Here is a 25,059-nt window from a genome sequence, read left to right on the forward strand (position 1 = left end):
GTGAGAGGAAGTATTTATATAGCCTTGAGGTAAGAGATCAAGCCCTGACGCTAGACTGCCCAGATTCACATCCTGGCTCTAACATTATTACTGTGTAACCTCAGGCCAGTAATTAACTTTTCTCTGCCTCAGTTTCATCATCTGTAAAATGGGATAATAATAATAACCTACCTTATTGGGCTGTTATGAGGGTTAAATGAATTAACACACATGCAGAGCATTTAGATTACTTTCTAGAACACAGTAAGCTCTCTAAGATAGTTCTTACTGTCATGGGCCTGGTGTTTTCAAATTGAATTACTCCTTTAATCTAGAGATTTACCATCTAGTTGGAAAGGCCAAACATTTATAAGAGAACAACTTGAAAGGTTTCACAACCTGGAACCAATTAATAAGTATGGAGAAGATGTGGCATCAAGATGTTACCACAGCAAAGGAAGCAAGATCCAATTCAAGAAGATGGTCAGGAATAGGTAAGAACTGAGTGTGGTCTCAAAGGATAAGCAGAGTGGGTGAAAACTAAGTGTTTGGACAGGTAGGCAAGGAGAGAAAATATGGCAAATATAAAGACTCTTAGATTTTTTAGAACCAGAGGTTCTTAACACATTCAAGATGATGTAAAATAACTAAGGACAGAGAGTATGAGCTTTCTGGCTAAAATTCTAAAGCTAGTTGCAGACAGAACCAGTGAGAAAATCTAAAACTATGACTTCCAGCCGCCATTTCATTTGCTACACCAATATGAGGCAGAATCAGGTCATGTGGTCCTTTCGTTGGTCAATTTTCCAATGTTGAATTCTTGAAAAAAAAAATTTTTTTTTAAGGAGCTCAAGTAAAAACAACTAAGGAAAAACAACAACAACAACTCTATACTTTTAGTAGTAATTCTCTTCCTGGGACACACACAAATGTGCTTTTATTTCTAAGTTTTTCCACAAAGACAGCAGGATTTCCCTTGTTTTGAATTAAATCATTGCATGTTTTCATTGAGGTAAAGCACACTTCTTACATTCTTTTACTCTTATAATTTGATAATTTATGTTTATGACCCTAAAATCTTAATAATAGTCTTTCTGCTTCTTCATAGGTTCTGCTTCTTCCAAACAGACTGAGGGGAAAGTAAAAAATGCTTTTGTACTTGGTGGATTTATTATCTATTCTTGACAGTTATTAGGACAACTGTAATCTGCTTCTTTTAAATTCAAAAGTTGTTGATTGATTGACTTTTGAAAAGAATGGCCAGGAAGGTAAAAGTATTTAAAAACCTCATGGTATGTCTTCAGAAGTTTGGATTTTGAGATTTATGAAAACTAGGTTAATGGTATTTTTAAAAGAGAAGCATAGCTTTGCTCTAGAAACATTTTTGGCTTTCTAATAGCTTCTTGGGTTCATTTTCTCAGTGTTATTAGAATGAGTTCAACAGCTTCTACTATTTTCTTTCCCGAACCTGCTAAAAAACAGGGAGAAAGCCTCAAGTGTCCCCACTCTGCTAGACCCTTCTAGAAGCAAAATTGTTCCTACATAACTATGTTCCCAATTTCTTTCTTGGGGCAGGAGCTCCAAAACCTTCCTAAGAGAAGTTCCCTTAATTGTCCTACTCAGCACATACTTGTCTTAAACTTACTTTTTACTAAAACTTGGCCTTTTTCCAAGATCAAAAGATTACAGAATTTCCCCCACTTTTTCAAACCATCTGTTTACATTTTGTACTTGTGAAGCTGCCGTTTGAATTTCTGTGATTTTTGAAAAGCTGGACTGGACAGCAGAGGTCAGAGGATCCCTTACTGCCAAACTGCTATAAGCAGTCACTTTGGAATCTAAAGTCAGATGGCCAAAATGGAGAAGGGAGGCTACACGTGTCATCAGGTAGCAGGTCCATAGGTTGTCTGTTGCGAAGACAGGGATCTTCAGGGTGTTCATTAGGCTAGGTTATCAAGGTCTGAGGTAGTGTACTGGATTGTGGCGGAGACTGTGGAGTCAGAAGGCTTGGGTTCAAATCCCAGCTCTGCCACTGTTCCGGGTGCCTACTGCTATACAATGACCACCCTGAAGCCCATCTCGTATTATTGCTACCTTCTGTTTCTGGGCACTGACGAGGCTCAGTTAGGGTTTCTTTCTAGATCTCTCAGTCAGTGACTGGGGCTGGAGTCATCTCAAAGTCTCACTAACTCACATGCCTGGCAGTTCAGCTGGCTGTAGGCTGGGTCCTCAGCTGACATCAGCAGCAGAAACACCACCTATACATGACCTACCACGTGGCTAGAGCTTCCTCATAGCATGGCTGCTGAGTTCCAAGGGTGATTGGCCCAGGAGAAGGCCAGGTGAAAGCTGTAGCTCCTTTTACAACCCAGAATCAGAAGTTACCTACATCATTTGTGCTGTATTCTATTCGTTAGGATCACATCTCTTAAAGTCTAGCCTATATGCAAGAGGAAGACAATTAGACTCCATTCCTTAATGGGAGGAGTGTAAAAGAATTTGTGGACATGTCTTCAAACTAGTATAGCCACTTATTAGCTGGAAGAACTCTCTGTTCTTGGCTTTCCTGGTTTGTAAAACAAGGACAAAGAGAGTAACTTTCCTCCCAGGTCTCTGCAAAGATTAAACAGGAAAAGAATGGTACCTGGTACTCAATATGTTTAAGCTTAGAACATCACCATGTCTTATGTGGATCAGAAGTGATGCTGATGGTGTCATCAATGATGGTGTAGGTCCAAAGCAGATACAGTCTGGGGAATTGTTACCTTTTCAAACTCTACTGGTAGCATTTGACAAATACCAGTGCCTGTGGTTCTTATGCCTGTGGGAAAAGAATTACTATATATGGTCTGAATTCTTGGTTCACCTCATTTTAGCGACAGTTTCCAGATATAGGTCAGTCCATTTAAACCTGGCTCCATTTATGGCAATTTATTTCATTATTGGACAAAGTAGTTAGAACCATGAGTAATAATTACTGTGCCTACATTTCTTTTAACACCTTAGCCAAGTAATCCTCACCTCACCCAGTGAGTAAGGTTGGATGAGCACTCTTCCCTCCTCCGGGATGAGGAAACCAGGACAAGGGTCAAGTGGCTTGCTCTAAATTCTACTGTACAAAGAAGCAAGAAGCCAGCTGGAGTGAGAAGCTGGAGGGCCTGATTCTCTGGCTCCCTCCAGCATGCCTAAATAATATGCAGATTAACACCCTATCATCGATCATTACCCAGTGCCAGCTAATACGCAATATTCATTTATAAATTTTCATATATATATACACATATAGTTGAAATTTCTTTTTAAATTATCTTTTAATTTCTGTAACAGATAATTGGCCAGTGTCTACTTAGCATCATGTGAAATTAAGTGAGTTAATAGATATTTTAAAATCTTGTAAATAAAAGCACACTTTGCCACTCAGTACACTCTTTTCCCTTTCGGTCAAATTAATATTTTCCGATATTCTTGGGTATCCAAACTTTTTTTTGTCTAAGGGAGAAGGAACAATTGAGAACACTCCCACTCTCTGCCGACATCTGCCCACAGGTTGGCTTCCAGTTGTCATTCCCCGCGGCCGCCCTCCTCCCCCACCTCCGCCCCGGCCCGCTCTCCCTGGCTTGCCTCTCCAGTTATTGTATTTGTCGTTTGATGTTAATAAATCCGGGAGTGAGAAAGGTAGAAGAGCCGTGCCTTCCGTGCGGCTGGGAGGGACGCCTCTCCTTCCTCCGCTTTTCCACTCCTTGCCCCATCCAGGCTGGCCCCGGGGGCGGAGGCTGCACCCGCGCTCACCGGGGGGCGCTGTGCCGCCGGCACCGGGCGGCCGGAGGTGAGTCGGCTGGGAGGCGGCGGCTCCCGGTCCTGCCGGCACGCAGAGAGGCGAATCCCAGGCTGCGAGGTCGCCGCCCCCGCCCCTCGGCCGGCCCCTCCGCCCGCGGGGTAGAGGGGAGTGGCCGGGCGCCTCCCGCCGCAGAGCAGCACTCTGCAGCGGCAGCGCACTCTGCAGCCGGGCGCGCACTGGAGACTCGGCCGCCGCGCGTCGCGGTGGTGTGGGAGCGCGGGCGCGAGGGGCCGGCAGCCGCTGGGCAGCGTCCGCCAGCAGCGTCCGCCAGCAGCGTCCGCCGAGCAACTGCGCGGGAGCCCCGCAGCCTCGCGGAGGGCCCGCGTCCCGGAGCGCGCCGGAGAGGGAGGACGACAAGGAGGCGGAGTGGCGCCCGGCGAGGTAGCGCGAGCGCTTTCCCTCTCTCCCCTGCCCTGCCCGCTCGGTCCTTTGTGCCCGGGGTCCCCGTGGCCCCGCCGCAGCTGACACGGGTCAGCGGGGTCTGCGGTCTCTCCTCGGGGCCAGGCGGCGCTCCGGCGAGAACCGCGCACGCTGGAGGTCGGGCAGGGTGGTCGCGACTCCGTGGTTGCTTCGGGGGCGGGTGGGAGAGTAGAGGGCGCTAAACTAAGTTGTTCTTACTTTGCCCCATCCCCTTCGTACCTGTGGGCAAAGTGGAATCCAGGTCTTCCTGGTGTTCACCGACACCCCTCCATCTCTCTGGCCCACAGCTGTTTCCTGGCCCCCTGGTTCTATGGAAGGACACGGGGTGGCCTCCTCCGGGAAGGAAAGCGGAGGGAGAACAATGGGGCGTCCTGGGGAGTGCGGTTCAGGTGCGGCGTGTCCCGGTGGCAGGGGATAAGGGGCCCAGGACCCGACGGGGCATCCTGCGCATGCAGCTGAGCTATGCTCCTTTGTTCCGCCGCAGCGGAGGAGGCTGCCTTGGGTCTCGTTTCCTGCCCGGGATGGGATTGATTCACGGTCCTAGAGAGGGAAGGGGAGGGGGCGGGGCTGGAATGGAAACCAGATTAGGAACGGGAGTCCTGGAGGGTTCTTGCTGGGCCGGGGCAGAGGGTTGGGGAGTGGGTGATGTGAGTGCACTGGAGAGTTGATTACAGACACACAGCATTTTGTCCACGGGCTTGCTGTGTGGGTTTCTGGAGCTTATTTGCAATGCTTTGTTCAGGCTGCTGCCTAGCGTTTATTGCTTCAACAAGTTGTGTACTTCCCTGACTTCTAGGCGCTCCCAATGTTAGTTTGCTGAAATCAAATCTTCTTAAGTACAGTGGAAGAAGACTTTTTTTTTTTTTTTGTGGCTCAGGGTATTTGTGTGTATGTATGTGCCTGTGTATGTATGTGCCTGTGGATCCGTGTTTGTAGCTAGTAGATACTGGCTTGAATGGGTAGGAAGCAAATTTTATAGCATTGATTTTGACATAGAATAATTTTCTCCGTTGTAATATAGTAAAACAATTTTCCAGGAATGTTTGGGGGGAAACCACTAGAAAATTAGACATTGCTAAATAAATGAATCAGATTAGGTAACACTGAATTGAAAAACCCTTTACAGTCTTTCCCAGAAAACGCATCATACACACCACCCTTTGGGTTTTCAGTTGAGGAGTCATGACTTTTGTGCTTTCACTCCCCTAATGTGGGTCATCTGGACTAGGAAAGAACAGTTACCATTATGGTGAATGGGAATTATTTTTAGGGGGAGGTAGAATTGAATGTAATGTGTTGGGCATATGTTAAGTGACCCTTTCCTAGACTGGAATCAAGAAGCCCAGGAGGATTGGTTGACCTCGGGAGGGAGCCAGGGTGGATTGAATGATGAGTGTTTTTTGAATGGAGTATTCCAAGCAAAACCGTTTTGGGAGGAGGCTGACATTTCCAGGCATTCATGGTTTGTGCCTATGGGACACTGGTGGAAGGATCCCAAAGCTGGGCTGAAGGTTAGAATTACTGTGGTGATAGTTGAGGAGATATTTAGCTATAGTAGTCTGGCTGAGGCAGGGCTGGGAAATGACCTAGAGCTGCTTCTTTGACAAGTCTGAGGGCCCACCGGTAAACCACCGCTTTGGCTATTCATTTTAAGACGACCAAGTTTGAAAGTCTCTTAACCTTAGAAGGGGAATGAAGAGCTTACTCCCGGGGAAAAAAAATGTTTCCTGCCCACTAAGTGGTAATGGAAAAGAGCTGTACCAGCTACCGTGAGGGTTTGTCTTTTTCTTGGAGGATGTGGTCAGATTTTCAGGCCAGGCTGGAAAGCAGTGGGATTTGTCCTCCGGAGCCATTATGATGTGCAGTTGAAGTGGGATGTTGTCCAACTGTCAAGCTGTTTGTCATTATAACTAACACACTGCCTGGCAAAACATTGTGCCATGGGCAGCGAACAGAGGGAGACTTACTTCGTTATCGTTGTCTTGCCATTTTGGACTTTTCGTTTATGTTGTGAATTGTTTTGTAAAATATAGCACCATTGGATTCCTCCCAAGTACTCATTGGAATATACATTAACAAAATGCAAAGCATAAGATTACTGCTACCAAAGACACGGATGGGGAAGCCTCTTAAATAGTTGGTCTCTGGCTGCAGACCGTCCGATGGATTCCCCACGTGTGATGAGGCTGGCTGCAAGCTGCACCCCCTTCACGGGATGGGATGAATCATCACTTTGTCAAGCCTGGAGTTAAAGACTGACTCTCCCTGGTTGCTTCGCGGTTATGCAAAGCAACGAGGAGCTTCCCACGTCAGTGGGGAAGGAGTGGGGTGTAGGAGTGGGCCAAGAGGGGAATCCTCAGAATGTAGGATGTTAAAGGTTTTTAACATTTGTCCTCCTTTTGGGCGAGATTCTTCTCTTGTCCCCCCTCCCTTCTGCTATTTTCAATAGCTGGACCTTTGGATTTTAATTAAACAGCCGAACAGTAGTTAAAGCTGTCATTTAGTATTTACTGTGTGAAAAGGGTTTTACACACATTATTTTATTAATCCTCACAACAACTTGGTAAAGTGGGTATTATCTCCATTTTACAGTTGAAACTGAGGCCCAGGGAGTTTGGTAACTTGCCTAGTTGTGTAGGTAACTAGTAAGGGGTGGAGGTGAGATTTGAATTCCAGTCTCTGATTCCACGGTCCACACTGTATGGTATGATATCTTTTAATACTAGGAATGACAGCAATTTGATTGTTTATTTGATTAGCCCTTTGCAGATTTCAAATCACTTTCACATATATTAGCATAATTGATTCTTTCAAAAACCACTGTGAGATAGGTTTGGAAGGCTAGATTAGTGACATCGCAACTTTTCAGACTGTATTGTTCAAAAGCTTTGCTGTTTGATGGCCTGTGTGAATAAACTTTAAGTGAATGAAACTTTAAAAAGTTAGGCTGCCAATGTCTAAAACTAAGTTTTTTTGGGCGGGAGGAGGGGACATTTAAAAGTGGTGCAATGGAGTAGACTTATAGTCATTTGACATTTATTGAAATCTATTTTAGCCCTTTTTATCTCCCAGCCTTTATTAGAACACTGCACTTTGCTTCTTTACTGAGACCCAATGCCAGAGTGTCTTTTTAGAAGAGGAATACGAGGGAAGGAATGTGATTATAAAGAGGAAGTGGGACATCAGAATTGGAGTCATACACAGCAGCAGGCCGTAGATTTTCCCAGTGCATGCTTTTTGTCCTGGCAGTCGCCTTTTACAGAAGACATTCTTCCTTAGGGAAGTGTCAAGGGTCTTTCTTTACAATATCCTCTGAGATCATCACATTTCTGAGCTCTGTGGGAACACACATTCCACAGGATTTCTGTGCTCATCTTTTCCCCACAGGGGAAGTGAACAAGCTTAGGCATCCACGTGAAAGTGGAATGGAAGTGGTATCCGTCCTTGGGGTGGAATGGAGTATGGTGCCAGGCAGGAGTCACCTGACCTTGACCCAGGGGTGACCGCCGAGTGCAGGAGCAGAGTGGATTCGAACACTTGGCGTCATTGATTATTTATGGATTTCTCAGAATGCTCCCGGGCAAATGGAAAAGTCAATATTGGTTTTTTTTGTTCTTAAGTTAAGACTACGAAGACTGAAAGTTCTACCTTTACTTTTTAAATTATTTCAAGCTAAGACATCATTTGGGGTCTTCAGAGACTGTGGTATAGGTGCAGTAACTTTTCTCTCCTGAGGCCATTAGATTCTCATCCATTGGATATTTAGAGGGGATGCACACACGTGGTCTGCTGAGTTCTAACAGGGAGCGCTTTCCAACTTACCAGCTGAGAAGGATGAAGGATGCTCTTATAACCTGTTGTAGGTTTCTTTTCAGTTGCCAGTGTCTTCATCAATTTGTATTGTATTAAGCACACAGTTGATGCAAGGCTATGCATTAAAAAGCAGCAAAGGAAATCCATTGTGTATCAAAGGATGTAGCAGGGCAGTGCAGTGTGCACAGAGAGTGGATGTTGGTGAGATGACTGTGACAGCCGTGGTGACCAAGGCCACGCCAACACATGCTACTGAGACAAAAGCATGCGAGTGGGAGGAACCCAAACACTGCCTGTTCCTTCTTTGTCCTTGGTTTTATTTCCCCCAACCTCTGATGGTGCCAAAGGGGTCGGGTCTCTGAACACCTGCCTCTGAAGGCTGGATTGGTTGGGATGTTAGGAAGCCTCTTTCTGGTGAATTCCTTGCCCGAGGAGAGAGGAGAGGATCCTTTTTTGGACCCTGAGGGTGTATAAAGTACCATTCCATGGGAGAAGGTGTTGAATTACGTGGTCGGCCCTGGTGTACAGCAAATCCTTGGTGTCCTCCTGCTTTCTTCCCTCCCCACCTGCCAGTGTCCCAACCTTCCTCATCCTGGTTCAGCATGGCTGTTTATTCAACCCCACTAAGGCTGTTCATAGACTTCAGGCATATTTGCATAGTGGACAAGAAATGCCAAGTCCCCAAAGAATTATATTTTGTTACATGAAATTCATGCTGCTGTCATTAAGTAGTGGGTGCTGCGCTGTGTCAGGCTGCGTCCTGGGTACTCTCTATAGCCTGTTTCATTTAATCCTCATTGCTCTCCTTCAGTAGGAGATGTCTGTAGTTGGGAGAGTTGGGTAATGTGCCCAGGGCTAGTAGAGATCAAGCCCAAGACTGTGTGCTTTACAGAACAACGTGCTGCCTCGTGGGACAGTGTTCTTGGAAGCTCTGGGCCACTTTAAGGAGTGAATTTTACAGAGTTAGAGAGTGAGCCCACCCTGACAGTCTCTCTCTTCCCTTGTCCCCTGAAGTCAGGGTTCCTGCGTGTGTCCTTGGTTGGACCAGGGCTGAGGATCTGGTTCAAATGCTCCTGGGTTGCTCTTTTTTTTCTGGGTCTTGTGCTTGGCAGCCCTGCATTATTCTCCTCCCCCAAGTGAGGGGGACTTCTCACCCTCTCCTGGTCACTGCCTTCTCTGTGGGAATCTGCTGGCCTTCTGGGGATTTTCAGGGGGTTTGTCTGATCTCTGGTCTCCAGTCTTTCCAAGCACAGTATGCTGCTGGGCATCCAGTCAGAGCTCAGGGTCTGATGCATGTGGCTGAATTGGTGGGAGCACCATTGCAGAGCTGGAACTTAGGGGATAAGACTTTGGACAAGGCAAGGAAGAAAAGAATTGGTATAGAATTTATATTCGTCCAAGATAGGCAGTTTTTGAAATTGAGGTCTGGAGATAAGTGAAAACTGACATTCTTCCTTTGCTTATCAGATAAAGAACAATGCTGAGCTTCTAAAAATACCAGGTGCTTGGCTTTCCTAGATAGCTTGGAGAGGCAGGAGGAGACCAGGTCTCTGCTTTCCAGGGACTTTCTGATCAATCCTGCGTGGACTCAAGATGCTTTGAAGTTACACAGATGGCTTCATTTTGCTGTGTTAAAATGAAAATACAATTCAGAATTGTACTTCACAAGTTTTTAAACTCGTTAAAAAAAAAAAAAAAAAAAGAATTCAGCATCCTTGAAGAGACTTGAGAAAATTGCATTGAAAGGACAATGGAACGGACCAGGTTATTCGTTATTGGTTTCATTATTGTGTGTGTGCATATTATTTGCCTGCTCATTTTCACTGGTTTCGCGAAAGCATTCTCTGCCCACTTCAACCAAAAAATTAAAAACAAACCAAAAACCTTGATTGAAAAACTCCTGCTGGCCCCACTTACTTTTGCCACTGTGCACCTTCTCTCTCCTCCCTCAGTGCTGCTTCCTTTTAAATTCTATATTATTAGACTCTGAAGCGCTATTTGCAATGTTCAGATTGCAAACAGGCCCAGTTCCTAGCTGCTCATTCTTTCCTTTGAAAGTGCTTCAAAAGGATCATCACTATTTTATTCATTTTAGAGTCCCTGCCTAAATGCTTTTAGGAAAAGTTTAATTTTTATAAACATTGGGCCTAGGCCAATTTTCATGGCTCGTTTTTTTTGCAGTCCTCATGCAGTCTGCTTACAGTTGTGATAAGTTGACTACAGTTTTGATTTACCCCTGATGTGGTGGGCTGTCTGGCAAAAAGTCCTCACTTGCTTGAACTCTTCAGGGTGTTGAGAGGTATTCATAAAAATATATGAACTGCCACATTGGGTCAGATTCAGGAATCTGCTTTCTGCAGAAGCAGAATACTAAGTATTCTGTGACATTGGAGGAGGGGGCTGAAGTAAGACTTTATAGCTTTAGTAGGTTTTGGGGCTCTCTCTTCAACATCTATAATTGCATAATCTCTTAAAAACCTCTCATCCATATATTTAAACTCATATATTCAGATTCTTGAATTGTTTATTTGTATCCTATTTTTAAACATTTCACACCTCCTTTAAAGGTAGGACTTGACTGTATTGGTATTTTGACTTCAAATGTTTAATTTTTGGAATGGTAGAGTGATGAAGTTGAAAGGGCCTTTAGACCACCACCGTAACCACTTACTTGTATCTGAGAACCGCTCAGGCTCAAAAGGTTAACCATGGTCAGATCTGGCACTGGACTCCAAGGCTTTTAACTTCTTGCTCAGTTTTCTTTTCTAGGGGAATATCTCACTGTCTCTCCAAACCCATCGAAATCCACGTTTAGTGCCCATTACCTAACAGTTGATCGTCTTTGACGTAACTGTGCTAATAGCATTCTTACATCATCTTGACTTTGGATTTCAGAAGCATCACCGACTTCTCTATTTTCTGTGACTCTTACATCCATCCAATCAGTTACAGTGTTTGGTTGATTGTTGCCTTTTATTTTCAAATCCTTAAACCTCTATTCTGGTTCAGACCTTTAAAAGGCTGGTTTACTAGAATACAGCATTTCCCAAAGTGGGTTGTTCCATGAAAAGTTCGTAAATGTTACTGTAGAAAAGCGTTCCTTGGGCAAGTAGGTGTTGGTTAAATAACATTTTAAACAAGTTTCTTTAAATAAACTTAAAAAAATAAGTTTCTTCTTTACAGAAGGCCTTATCACGGACTTTTATTTGTGACCGTGCACTGTGGATCTCCAAGAGGGAGATAGGGTATGCACATGTCCCAACTTATGTGACCAGTGTCCCACTTTTTGGCAGGATCATTGTGTAGATAACACTGCTGTAGTCACTTCATTGTACCGTTTGTAGATCCATCACTGTCTGGCTTTCTATGGGAATATGTGTTCTCTGTGAGCCATACTTGGTTCGCTCTCAAATATGTCTTCTGCTTTTTTACCTTATTTTTCTCCTGGATCTTTCCTTCGCCCTGGAAGCCCCTCTCTACCTATTACCCCTACACATCTCTCACAACCCAGCTTTTCTGAACTTGTAGCATTTACTGTTTCATAACTTAAAACGGAGACAATATTTGAAAGAGTCAAAACATTGGAAGTAACATTGCATACCCATAATAGTTAAATTACTGGAATTCACACAAAATGCCGTTTTCCATATTTGTGTCAGTTGATGAGTCAAACGCACATCACATTCTTCTCGCTCCCTCAACACAGGTTAACTTGCACATATATTCTCCAAGCATGTGGCTTGTTTATTTTTCAAAAATTTTGTGTTATTGGAATTGCATTCCATTTCTATAAAAATTTAGAGAGAATTGAGATCTTTATGGTCTCATGGCTTCCGGTCTGCAACCTTATATACCTCTCTATTGATTTAGGTCTTTTATGTCCTTCAATGAAATTTTATAATTTTATGTGTAAAAACTCTTTCACATCTTCTGTTAGACTTGTGCCATGGTGCTTTATGGTTTTTATGATCATTGTGAGCGGAATTGTTTAACACATTTCTGTTTGGTGTTGCTGGTATACAAGAATGGGATTGATTTTGTACTTGTTTATTGATGGGTTCTTGATTGATCGCATTTCAACTTGTGTTTGCTATAGGAGCCTGGAGTCGGGTGGCATTTCTAATAGAGCGTGATATAACAAACCTGTAATGGAAATGTCATAACTCACCGTAATTTAAAAATAATATGTGATACTTTTAGAAGTAAGGGGAGGAGGGGGTTGTTTTTGTTTCTTTAATGCAGTCATGTATTCATTCATCAAATGTTGGGGTGCCTAGTGTGTGCCAGGCACCGTACTAGGCACTGAGTCTTTAATGGTGAGCAGAGCAATTGTGTTTCTGTCTTCATGGAATGTGAGGGGAGAGAGACATTGCGGAAGTGAATATAGATATTTATGATATATTTATGAATTGTGATATTTGCTATGAAGGGAAAGGACAGGATGCTGTGAGAATAAGAAAGATGGGGAGGGGACACTCTGGATTGGGGGTAGCGGGAAAGCCTGTCTGAGGAAACAGGCATTCATGCAGCTGCCTGAAGGGTGAGTTGGTACTGCTGCAGGAAGAGAAGGATGGTAGAGCTTTCCAGGCAGTGAAGAACGGGCCCAGAAGCCCTGGGGTGCAGTTCTGCTCTTAATGATAGATTGATGGAAATTTTAGTAATTAATGACTTAAAAAGTGGTACTTCTTAGTAAATCATCATAATAGTGGTATTTAGTAGTGTTTAAGTATGATGACATGAAAATGTTTATTTTGGGCCAGTATGTTCCCCTTCCTCCTCAAATGAAACTGCCCAAGTAAAGAGTGCGCTGCCTCTGTGACGGGGCTTGAGTGGGGCTACTGCCCATCCCCCAACCCTCCCTCTACCCCTTGAGAGCTGCCATTGCCCTGAGTACTAGTGGCTGCTGGGCACACCAGCGTCCTGGGTTCTGCACTATTGGACTGGGTCTTGCTCTGAGGTCTGGAGAAGCCCTTTCTCTCCTCCTGGGAGGGCTCTTGAGCAGGGCCACCTTTGGCCCTTTCAGTGTCTCAGCCCTCTCTCTCCCCTTTCTCTCTGGCACCTTCTCTAGAGACACACTGAGGGCTCTGATGTGAAAAGGGTGGGGTGGGAGGAGGGGTCTGGTCTGAGTTATGCACACCTCATTCCACCTAGAATCGCCATGCATCAGTCATCAAGGCTTTGCACCTGGGGCAGGCGCATCAGAGCCTGGTTCTCTTACGTGGCAGTGAGTCCTTGCTCGGTGGGAAACAGTGTGGTGCAATGGTGATGGGCTGCGCTCTGGGGAAAGTATTGGGTTTGAAACCTGACTCTGTTTAGCAGCTCGTGTCCTTGGGCACATAGCTTAATCTGTCTCTGCCTCTGTTTTCTCACCTGCAGTATTTGGGTAATAGTAGAGCCTTCTTCCTTGGGTTGTAATAAGGATTAAATGAGTAAACACACTTAATGTTCATAGAATAAATAGTGTCAGGCACAGAGCAAGCGTGCAGTATAAATGTTAGTTGCTACTCCTCAGTCTTTTCTGAAAATGGATTCCTGGAGTTCTTCCTCCTCTTCCCCCACCAGATATTCAGATCTGTTTGACTCCAAGCAGTGCATATAATTTATGATTTGAAACGGGGCTCTAGTTTCTCCTCTGAAAAATATATAGGAAGAAAGATGGCAAAGAAACCAAAATGTTAACAGTGATTGTGTTAGTGTAGTAGATAGGGATGACTTACTTTTACAACCCTCTTTATTTTCTGCATTTTCTGTAATCTGGTTATGTTACCTCTGAACTAATAACAATACAAAAAAATCTTATGAAAAAGCTCAGGCTGCAGTTGCCTAAGCGGTTCACTAAAGTGGAGCCGAAGAGAGTGGCACGCCTGGGGTCTGCCTGCTCTGATTGTATTCGCAGGTGGAGTAGTTTCCCATTTATGCTTATAGTTGCAGGAACACAACAGTATTTAACAGTCTTCAGCAGGTGTATCCCAGGAAGTTAGAAGATGGAGATGTGGATCCTTGTGAAACTCTTCTTTCTTTGAATGTTTCTTTTTCTGTCATTATTTTCCCTTTTTTGTCTCTTGCTCTGCTCCCTGAGAGTGCCTCTGGCCATCTGTTACTCTCTTTGGTCTCCTCTTACTCCCCTCCCCTTGAAAACCACTCCTTTCAATACCCCATCTTTCTCCTTTACTTGCTTGTCACATGGAAATGATGCACACATTTCTACAATTCCAAGTAAAGACTAAATTTTATTTCTTATTTTTAATCGTAAAAATAAATGTAACTTTTCACCTTCAAAAATCTACATTAAGTTGCCTTTTGTTAACTCATACCTAGAATTAATTAATTAACTTACTAACTCACTAAAGTCTGGGGGAGTCTGTGATTTCCTAAAAGCACCGGGCATCTTGGGGGACTTGGGAGACTGAAAGGAAGGGGAGATTGAGGGGATGCTGAAGCTGAATTTTTCCTCTTTCCTTATTTTCCTGAGGGTCATCTGTGTGGCTACCATTTAGTTATGTCTCAGAATTTTTTAAGTTTTCCAAACTGAAAGAACCGAATTCTGGAAAATTACCAAAATACATTTTTAGAAAGAGAACTTTGCCAAATTTGGCACATTTCCTTAAAAGCCCATTGATTTCAATTACTTTTTAAAAAGTTCAGTGAGCTTTCCAGTTTTCCTTTCATGTGCCTCTTCTTGAATAATTGTGATTGGAGAAATGGGCTTTCCTGCTAAGTTTGTTTTATCTACAGGAATTTATTTTTAAGCAGTGGCTTTCTGTAAGTATCTCAAAATTATACCGACATGGATTTCAAAGAAAGTATGACAGCATGTTGCTACTCAACAGAATAGCTATTTACTTGAGAAATATTGCTAATTTCAGTGAGATTTCACAGTCGAATGTAAAATATAGTAGAGGGGATTTAAATTAAGGGATACCTTCCTATACCTTATTCCATAGTTTGTAGTGTTTTTCATCTCCAACCACAAATGCCTAATTTGAACATAAATATTTATGTGCATTCTCTCTCTGCTGTAAGGAAGTCTAGTTTAGTTAGGGTAAAATCTGGATTTATAGAATGGGTATAACTAGGATTTAGTATTCACTATTCAAAAGGATTCATCAGAGGAGTACTTTAAATTAGAAGCAACATATATACCACTATTGAGTAAGGCAGCAGTTGTAAAAGGTCTGTATTATCACAGGCCCACTAGGTACAGACGTGATCTTGCATCTTGTCTGTTTCACTTCATATGCCCCAATACATGGAGGAAGAGAAATCTGTTGGGTTTAGCTGACATGTGCGTGCCACAGGTGTTGAGAAATCATGGTAAAACTGTCAGCCCAACCTTAATACTTGCTGTTTGTTGCAATTGAAAAAAGAAACAGAAAAGTATAGGTAAAATGCTACAGGAAACATGCGCCATTTTATGTCCTTCCGGGTGACCTGTTTCGTATCTCATGGACTCTGGGATGGAAGAGTTGACAAGTTCTCTCCTTGGATGGGAAAGTGCCCCTTCCTTACCTGGCAGTCAGCGAGCCTGTCAGACCCTGGGTGCAGCGGGGGCTTCACCTCCTGTGATTCCGCTTCCAGCTTTGCACTTGCCCTCTTGGCAGCAGCTCGCGTGTGGTGATCTTTTCTTACGAGAACAGTTAATGACCATGGCAGATGCTGGGAGCCCACTTCTGCAGTCTTGCAGCTGTTTATGTGTCCAGTTGGACTTCTTGAAAGAATTAATTTTTAGGATCTCACGCTGAGGGCTACAAGTATAATAGGATTTAGGGGGAAACGTTATTTTGTGGGAGTTAGTTTTGGATGTTGCAACAGATGTAACATGAAGGTAGCATGGCAGCTGAAGGGAATCCTGTAGTAAAATTCCCATTTATCCTGAAACCAGGCAACTCAGAAAGTCCAAGATTACTAACACTCACTTTTGGATATTTTGTACTAAAAAATCATCTTAAGAACAAACATTACAGGAAGTTTGGAAAGTGGAACTAAAAAAGACTTTTCTTGAGTTAACTAACTCTTAAAATATCAACTATGGTCATTTCTGAGTATTCCTTTCCAAGTTTTCTATGTGTGTGTTTTGGAATGATTGTAATCATCGAGTTCATATATTTTCTGTATTGCTGCGGGTTTCGAGATAAATTTTATAGTTGTGTATTCCACTGAGTACCGTAATTTCCTGAAACACCTCTTTTTTATTGGGCATTTGGGTTGCTTCCACCACTTTGCTGCTGTAAATAATAATACTGTGATGAACATTTTTGTGCATATAACCTTTTCTCTGTTTTGGGTTATTTTCTGATAGTAGCTGTTGAGAATGAGCTGATTGGGTCAATGATTGTGGTGACTGTTGTGATGTACCCCTCTTTAAGCAGTGGGGTGGATGTAGTGACTGGATTGGAGGGGGCAGGGGAAGTGGTGGTCTGGGATGACTTCCAAGTTTCTGGCCTGTGTGATGTTGGGTATGGTCGTCACAGACAGGCTGAAGGGGGTGGGTTGCATTTGGGAGGTGGGGCCTCCAGGCAGAGAGGGAGGTTCAGCAGACGCTGGGGCTCAGGGACAAGCCAGGGCCTGAGGTCTGGATGGAGGAACTACCAGCATCTTGGTGTGGTCGAAGCTGTGGATGTTGTGAGGACCACTTAGAGGGCGGAGGGAGAAGAGGGGAAGGTGGGTGATAGAAGTCTGGGAGACATTGTTTTGTGACAAGTGGAGGATGGAGAAGCCACTAAGGAGAATAAGGAGTGGTGGGGTGGGAAGTGAAGAGCCAGGGAGAAGTGGCCAGAGGGAAACCAGGGCAGGAGAGAGTTTTAAGGAAGGAGTGCGTGGGCAGCAAACAGGTGGTAACATTCTACTTGAAGATGTTTCAGTGGCACATGCCGAGTGAGCTGTGGGTGCTTAGGAAGGGTGGCAACTGTCAAAAGGTAGGCTGTGTCAAAAGCTTAGCGGTGGAGGAAGAGAGAAGTAGGCAGTCTTACCAGGGCTTATAGGACGGTATATTAGTTTGCTTGGGCTGCCATGACAAAATGCCACGACTGGGTATCGTAAGCAACAGAAATACATTTTCTCACCATTCTGGAGGCTGGAAGTCCCAAGACCAAGGTGTCAGCAGCTTTGGTTTCTTTGAGGCCTCTCTCCTTGGCTTGCAGATGGCCACCTTCTCACTGGGCCTCGTATGCACATCCCTCAGTCTGTGTTGGCTGTGTCCCTGTCTTCTCTTTTTATAAGGACACCAGTCATGTTGAATTAGGACCCACCCTTATGGCCTCATTTTAACTTAATCACCTCTTTAAAGGCCCTATCTCCAAGTACAGTCCCATTCTGAGGTACTGGGGGTTAGGGCTTCAACATATGAATTTGGGGAGGGGGTGACACAGTTCAGCTCCTAACAGATGGATTCTAGGCCTGATGACACACTTATCCTTTCTCCTTCCTCCCCCCAACACCCCCGCCCACCACCCCCCCGAACACACACACTGTTGACCCTCTGCTGCTCCTCATCGTACTCTTGTCTCTTGGCTTTGGTGACCCATGCTCTGGTCTCTTCTCCCCCTGGTCCCTTGGTGTCCAGGTTCTGTAGGGTTTGGGCCTTGGCTTTCGCCTCCTGCTAGAATCAAGTTCATTTATTTGTCTTCAACTCCTTCTCAACTATAACTCAATCTCAGATAGCAAAGCATTAATTCTCTCAGGTATAAAAGTTGTGTCAGGTTAACCCTGTAGTAAATTTTATTTGATGATAAGACTAAACCATTTTGTAATCTTGTCCTTGTGGCTGCTTATTTCACAATTTAAAAAAAACAAAACAAAACAGTGGGAACATTGATTTAGGTCAAGGTTCAGTCAAAATTTATATTTAAGTTTATCTTGTATTTTACAAATTAATATTGTTGTTGTTGTTTTTTCCCCTTGAGTTTGGTTTTGGATTCCTTTTTTTCCCAAGAGCCTATCTTGGTTAAAATAAGACTGAGTAGGTAGCTATGCCAGTAGTGCCTGGGGGCAGAATTATTTGGGTAGGTATGGTATTACTGCCTTTTTTCCTTCAGATGTGGGTTTTCTTTTTTTCTTTTTTGGAATTAAAACTATATAGAAGTTAAGATTATCCTATTTGATGCTGAGGAGGGAGGCTTTACATGCATGGTGTTGATGAGGGAGTTGGGGTTAAATTGTGGGTATATGTTATTTAAACTGTGGTTGGTTGCACTGGGGTTTCTGGTGTACATGTGTTTACATAGTGTTTCTCTCAATAGTCTATTGAGATATATCAGTATGATTTCTACGTAAAAGTTCATATTTTTATTGAAAAGGCTGACTATCAGATTTCTAAAAGTATATAAATTACGGATAGATTTACTGTTTGGCCACCTAAAATAGCACCCAGATTTTGCCGGGCAACCTTGAGAGGAACATTTATCTCTGTCGACAGTTTTAAAAGAAGTATATAATTTTAAAGTATGAAACTCAAATTTAGTTTTTAATAGTAACTTATGTGTTTATTCTTTCTATCTTTAAGAGGCAGGTTATTGGAATGACATGTGACCTTGTACTCTTGACTCTGTGTCTGATTGTGGGTTTGAAGTGTTATTTTTGTGCTTTCTTAAATGACTTAGGCCCTTCTGACTGTTCATTTGGGACAGAATAAATATGGTAGTTGGATATGGTTTTGAAAAACCAACCAGATTCTTAACCTGGTAGTACGATAGTACTATTCATTCTTATAATTATCTAGAGGCTCATGGCTTTAGAAAACTCTGTGAGCTCTTAGGGACCTCCAGATTTGCTGGATTAGTGGGTGTTCTTTTCCTTTGTCAAATATATCAACTGATGCCCATGACACAGTAAATGCCCAAAGTTAGAGGGCTACCCTGTAGTGTGCTCTTGAGGTTTTGTTCCTACCAGTCTATGCTTATGTGGGCTCAACTGTGTTTATTCCCAAGCCTGTTTATACCAATTGTACTAATTATTGTATTTAATATAATGATTTAAAATATACGTGCAAAAAGAATTGTTTCTATGAAAATTCATTTGAATGTTTTATAAACCACCTAATAAGTTTCTAAAAATGATTACAGCTGATTTAGGAGTAACTGAAATAACTAAAGGATTTGGAGGATCATAAAATAAAAGTATTCCCACTAATATTGTTAGTCATTCAGGATAGGTAGATTAATTTGTGATTATGTAAAACCTGGCAATCTTAGTGTCTCAAACGATAATGCACAGTCACACTGGGTGGCCATTGTAGGTCAGGTGGGGGTCTGCCCCGTGTTGCCCTGGTCCTCACCCCAGCGCATAGTCTGATGGAGCTGTGCCCTCTGGAACATTGCTGATCCCTGTGGCAGAGGGAAGGGCAGACGTGAAACCTTTATGGCCATACGCCTGAATTCAGCAGTGCAGGGATAGATGGGCTTCCCACAGAGGGAGTATCGAGCATTTACCAGGATTAGTGCAGTCCACCCCACACTGCGTCCCAGGTGTCTCTACAGCCTCACTATTCTTTAAAGAAATTAGACTTGGAGGATGAGGCCATGAGGATGTTTTACAAGAGACCACTGGCTACTACAGTCAGTGGACATAACACTCAAAAGGCCTCAGCGCTACAGAAAAAGATTGGAAAATAAATATATATTTTTATAGGGTTTATTTAAAATAATAGGTCTAGGTATGTATCATTTACTTATGACTTCCAACGTTAACTGACCTTTAAAAAAAAACAACCAGCCAAACTGTCAATCATTAGGCATTTGGATGAGAGAGCCTCTACATGAGTCTTAAATCCTCCTCTCTCTCTTGTGGCCTCCATCAAATTAGTTTCCCATCTTTTATGATAGATTTGTCTGTTAGTTCTCTTGCACTTATCCTCATTTCATTTCTATTAGTTCTACCCTAGTTCTTATTCCTGAACTTCTAGATCCGTGCCCCAACTGAATTCCCTACTGCTAGCTTGTACAGTGCATTTATGCAAGTAGAAAAAGGTGTCCTTTAGGGCAAACACAGTCCCTCAGGAGCTTGACTTGATGTCAGTCCCCATATTCCCTCTTGGCTGGCCCATTTTTATGCAGTGCACAAACTGAACAACTGCACAGAGCAATCCTACTCCCTGCTTCTAGTCACTCTCCCAACTAATTCAGACTATTCCCTGATCAAATCTCCTTAAAATTTTTGTTGTCCCTATGCCAGCTCAAAAAATTTTTGATGACTCCCAATCATCTATAATGGCTGTCCTCAACTTTATTTTCCATCAGACCATCACCAGTGACTGTTGATCACACTTGTTGCCTTCTGGATGCACTGATATCAGTAATGACTGCAGTGTAGACATGTGAGGCAGGCTGTGTGATGCTTCCCTCTCCTCTCCCACCCATTCCCACCCCCTCAGCCTGCACTCTCAGCCTTGCCTCAGCTTACCTTTCCTTCCAGCTTCATGGCCCAGCAGGGCACAACACCAGCTGTCTTCTGCTGCCATTCTGTCTAGACACCATCTTCTGAATATGTCTTGTACCTCTTGCTTTCAGGTTCTTTTCCGCTTAATCACATCCTACTCATCCTCAAAAAGGACCCTCAAGGTCAAGTTTCACCTCTTCAGCCATCCTTCTCTAATCCTCCTAGACCATGATAATAGTTCACCTCTAAACATAGATGGTAGGCTCTATCTTCTTCTTTTTGTGGTGAATCATCTGCCCTATGTGAGCACTTGTTTTATTAGTTATATTGCTCTTAAGAATTTTTTTCCCCAACTAGTTTGCTAACGACTGGGGAGCAGTTGATGCGTCTCTAATTCTTTCTTCTCCCAGTGCCTATGCATCCTAGGTGCATAGGTCAGAGCGGTAGGCTGTGCCTGGTTAATCATATAATTCAGTTCTGGATGGAAGCTGACGCCGCTTCTTCCTAGCCACTGGATATTGACCTACTTTTCCCTCCTTATCTGTTTGCAAAATATTTGTTGAACGTGGTGTGTTCTCCCGGTCACAACCAATGTTTGTCTCTCCCTTTCATATGTACTAAATGCTAAAGTGCTAGTTGAATCAGTGGAAAAAAACAATGGAGAAGAAAAGTTGGTAAGTAGTTTTAATTTCTAAACCTTATAATTATGTCATTTAAAGAGAACGCTCTGTAGTTTTTATATCTATCTACCTACCTACCTATTGAGAGACATGATTAAGGGTAGAGTGTAAATTTTAAGTTTTTAGGCCTTTTGATTTGATGCTTTACAATATAACAGTGTGGTATTTTGAAAATCTTTTTTTCATAAATTACTTGTAGAAGGAAATGAACTTTTCTTAATCAGCCATATACAAGGTAGTTCACTATTAAATATTTATTTCTTACCAAAACTTCCCTTGGGAAAATTTATTGTATGGTTCTATACTTGGTCAATCTGATTAACAATTGATTTTTGTATAGCTTTACAGGTTAAGTGCGTGCTATATTCAAGGGAAAAAATATGTGTTTATGTGTTGGGGGGCATTTGTATGTATGTATCCTTATGTAAATATATGAAATAATTGCTGCATCCTACAGAACTTTTGGAAATTAACAGAACTATTATTAAAATTTAGTTAACATCTATCCATTTAAATTTAGTAAACATAGATTTTGTTAAACATTTTAATTTGTGACTTAAAAAGGGTTATTTAGTTATGGCATGTCTTGTAAGTTGCTTTGCTGAATTGTGTATTTTTTTTAGTTCTTCATAAATGCTTTAGAATGTGTTTAGAGATATGGAAAAATTATGGTGCTTTAAATTCCAAATGAGAAAAACTAGAAAAAAATTAACCGAGAAAATACTTCCAAATTCGAATCTGATTGCTGATTTTAATCAGCTTAGGTGAAGTAACCCACTGCAATTTAGCTATTTTTTCTAAAAATTCTTTTTCAGTGACAAAGTTGTTTTGCCTTCTCAATTTACATTATCAGTGTCATTTTGGTAACATCTTAGCTATTTTTGTTTGATCGATTCTGAACTAATAAACATTCATGAAGCCCTAACGTAAATGTATAAACATCTCTCTCTTTGATTACATAGTATATTAGACTTTATTTTAGTGGATAACTGCTTGAGGAAGCTTCTGAATTTTTATTATTCCAAAAATACTTTTTCTTAACCACAAGCACAGAGGCATTACTGAAGACGTACTGTTGAGTGATGCATATTTTTCTTTTACTATATAGGTTTCTTTTTTAAAATTTTTATTGGAGTATAGTTGATTTTATATAGGTTTTTTAATTTGTAATTTTAGATCCCTTTTTGCTTTCTTAACTAGATGCATTTGTTAAAAAAGCCAGTGCCATTTTGCAGCTAACCATGTAGTTGTAAACAGAGAGAGAACACATTCACGTGTACCTTGACGCCTTTGCTGATGGTGATGCTGTTGATTTTGTGCATTTCCTTCTGTGCTGTGTGTGGTTAGACCCTTAATACATTTTTTTTGCTGGTGAGGTCAGAATAAAGAGAGCTGCTTTCCTTTACCTCTGTGTAGATGTCACTGGGAAAGTTTCTTGTGGACTGGCATTTTTGGTTTTTAACATTCTTTGTAACCAGACCCAGGATGCTTGCTCACCCCAAAATGAAGGAAGTCAGTCTTTGCAGAGTTGAGCTTTTTTTGGTTGAATCAGTAATGATGGAAGCTGGGACAGGATCTTAGGAGAATGACGTATTCGACCCCTTTGTGGGGAAGCTGAGGCTCAGACTTGACAGTGTGCCTAGGATCACACTGTGCGCTAGCTGCAGAGCTGAGTCTGCAACATGGAACTTGTGGGGTTTTTTCTGGAGCCACTGTAGTGGTCATTGCAACCTCTGGTCTGTTGCAAAATGCAACAGCTGACATTTCCCGGAGAGATAACTTGCTTCCTTTCCCCAAAGAGTGCACTAAATTCAATACATTTCCCTCCATTGTCACTGAAAAGAGCCTGAATGACTGAAAGGTGCCTTTTTAGAAGAAGGTAGTTTTGCTCTGGTGTACCCCAGGCTATTTTATGTGAGAGTCTTTGTTCAGCCAAATGCCTTCAAAAATTGATTTATAGGGACCCCCAAACTGATGGCTACAAGAAACCCTACTTGGGTGGCTCCTAGGTGCAATTCACCGTACTTTGAATTATAAAGGAACATGTTGAGTGCTTGGATGGTCTGATCAAGTATGAAGAGAGCAGAAAGAATCACTCTACAAGCGATGTAAGCAGGGGGAGGGGGCAAGGACAGGAGGACTTGGGTGAGCGTATTAGCATGTGGGACTAGACTGGGACCCTCTGATTAACAAGCCAATTCATTTGGAAGGAAACTTGGTTTTCCCCAGGTGACTGTATTCTATTTAATGACCACTGGTGTTTGAGATCCGGTATTTGGGATCCGCACACCGGCCAGGAACCAGTCAGAGCTGTCAGGTGTGCCAGTTACATGTGAGCTGTGTTACGTTCACCTAGGGGTTCCAGGGTGTCAGGTTTGCCAAACTAAACACGTTGGACTTCTTGGAATATTTTTTAATCCGCATGAGGGAACAAATTGAGAGGACTATGGGTTATAATTAGCACATCCCAATGCAGCTGAGTTTGTGTTTCTGGCTATAACAGTGGTTTATAGTTTTTGGCTACTTCGTCCCACAGGAACTCATAGGCTTTTTCAGACGTTAGCTCATGAGTTCTCGTAACATCCAGTATAGGGCAGCCTGACCATAGGTTCCCCCTAAAGCCAGGACGGCTTGCCCTACATTCTTGACCTTCTAGGATTTCGGCTGGTGAGGGTACCATGCTGGGGGAGGGGGTGGAGAGGGAGGGCTGGGGGTGGCTTTCAGACCCAGTCTTGGGGGTGGGTGTCGTTCTCTGAAGTCGCCCTGCCCTTCAGCAGTTGTTCCTGCCATGACTCTGCAGAGCTTCCTCCAGGAAGTGACGGTGGGCACAGTGATGTTGGCCGCATTCCTCCTCAGGGTACTGAACTCCATGGGGTGTCTATTTCAAATGAGGCAGTGCTTGAGGTTATTTGCATGGACACACCTGCCAGAAGACAGCAGGGAAGAGTAGGGGAGCTCTTCAGGATCAGGAGAAATGGGCATTGCGAAGGGAGGGAACTAGCATCTGGTGAGAGCCTCTTGGGAGTCGGGCTTTGCTTTCTCAAAAGAGAAAGTGGAGTGGATGTTGTCATCCCTGAATTTTTAGATCAGAAACTTGAATTCCATAGATGAATTCCCTTGGATTCGAGCTTGGGTCAGTGATTCAAAGCCTGTGCTGTTCCATGTTGGGGTGGATCAAAAGGGAATTCTCAGTCCTGGAAAACTCTTGCTACTAAACTTGTAGAAAGTTACTCTTTCCCAAGTAAAGCTTCTCTTTATAAACTGTGGAATATTCTGACCTCTGGTGACTTAGGAATTAGATTGAAGGGTGTGTGTGATATTAATATACTAAGTGTGAAAGCCTACTCTCAGACCAGATAGGAAAGCTTCCTCACCCTGGCTTTTCCAGAAACCAGATGTGCAACATCTGCTGGGTCCATTTCTGTCTCTTAAAAGAAGGTTTCGCCTGGGATCCTAAGAAGTTTTGCTCATACATCAGAAGAGATAGTTTGTAGTAATCCAGAACCTTCAGTGTTGTCATGGCAGCCAGTTATTTTTGACTCAAAAATCTTTCCAATTAGTCTAGATAATACATTTTTCATTTCCACTGTTAGAAAAAACCTTTTTTTTAACCTGTCACTTTATGAATTGTAAAGTTCTATCTAGATGCTATATTTCAAATCCTTAATAACTGGACTGTGCCCGGGGTTGAGGGTAGCCCAGCTCCTGGTTGATGGCTTTGGTTGATATGGCTAGCCTTTCTCTACCCAGACAGAAACAAACCTTGACCCTGACACTGAGTGGTCCTGGCCCATCTCTGCCTATTCAGAGGAACCCTCTGGGGTGTGAACTCTTAGGTACCCAGAATGTTGCATTAATTGCCTTTCCCATTCACAGAGCTTTTTAAGATTTGAGTCTGGCTTTATGGCTTATGGGCTTCCGTATGCTTTTAGCTGTTTATTTTTATTCCCAGTTCAA

General features: G+C 42.9%; 1 protein-coding gene across 1 annotated transcript in view; it reads left to right on the forward strand.

Annotated features, from left to right (window-relative positions):
• The first annotated feature begins 3,982 nt into the window (after positions 1-3,982).
• Positions 3,983-25,059, forward strand: part of MYO1B (myosin IB) — a 178,407-nt gene continuing 157,330 nt past the window's right edge. The window contains 1 exon segment of the mRNA XM_036857472.1: positions 3,983-4,198. The gene's annotated coding sequence lies outside the window, so the exon portion shown is untranslated.

This window comes from Balaenoptera musculus, chromosome 7, assembly GCF_009873245.2.
Source record: "Balaenoptera musculus isolate JJ_BM4_2016_0621 chromosome 7, mBalMus1.pri.v3, whole genome shotgun sequence".
NCBI classification, from domain to species: Eukaryota; Metazoa; Chordata; class Mammalia; order Artiodactyla; family Balaenopteridae; genus Balaenoptera; species Balaenoptera musculus.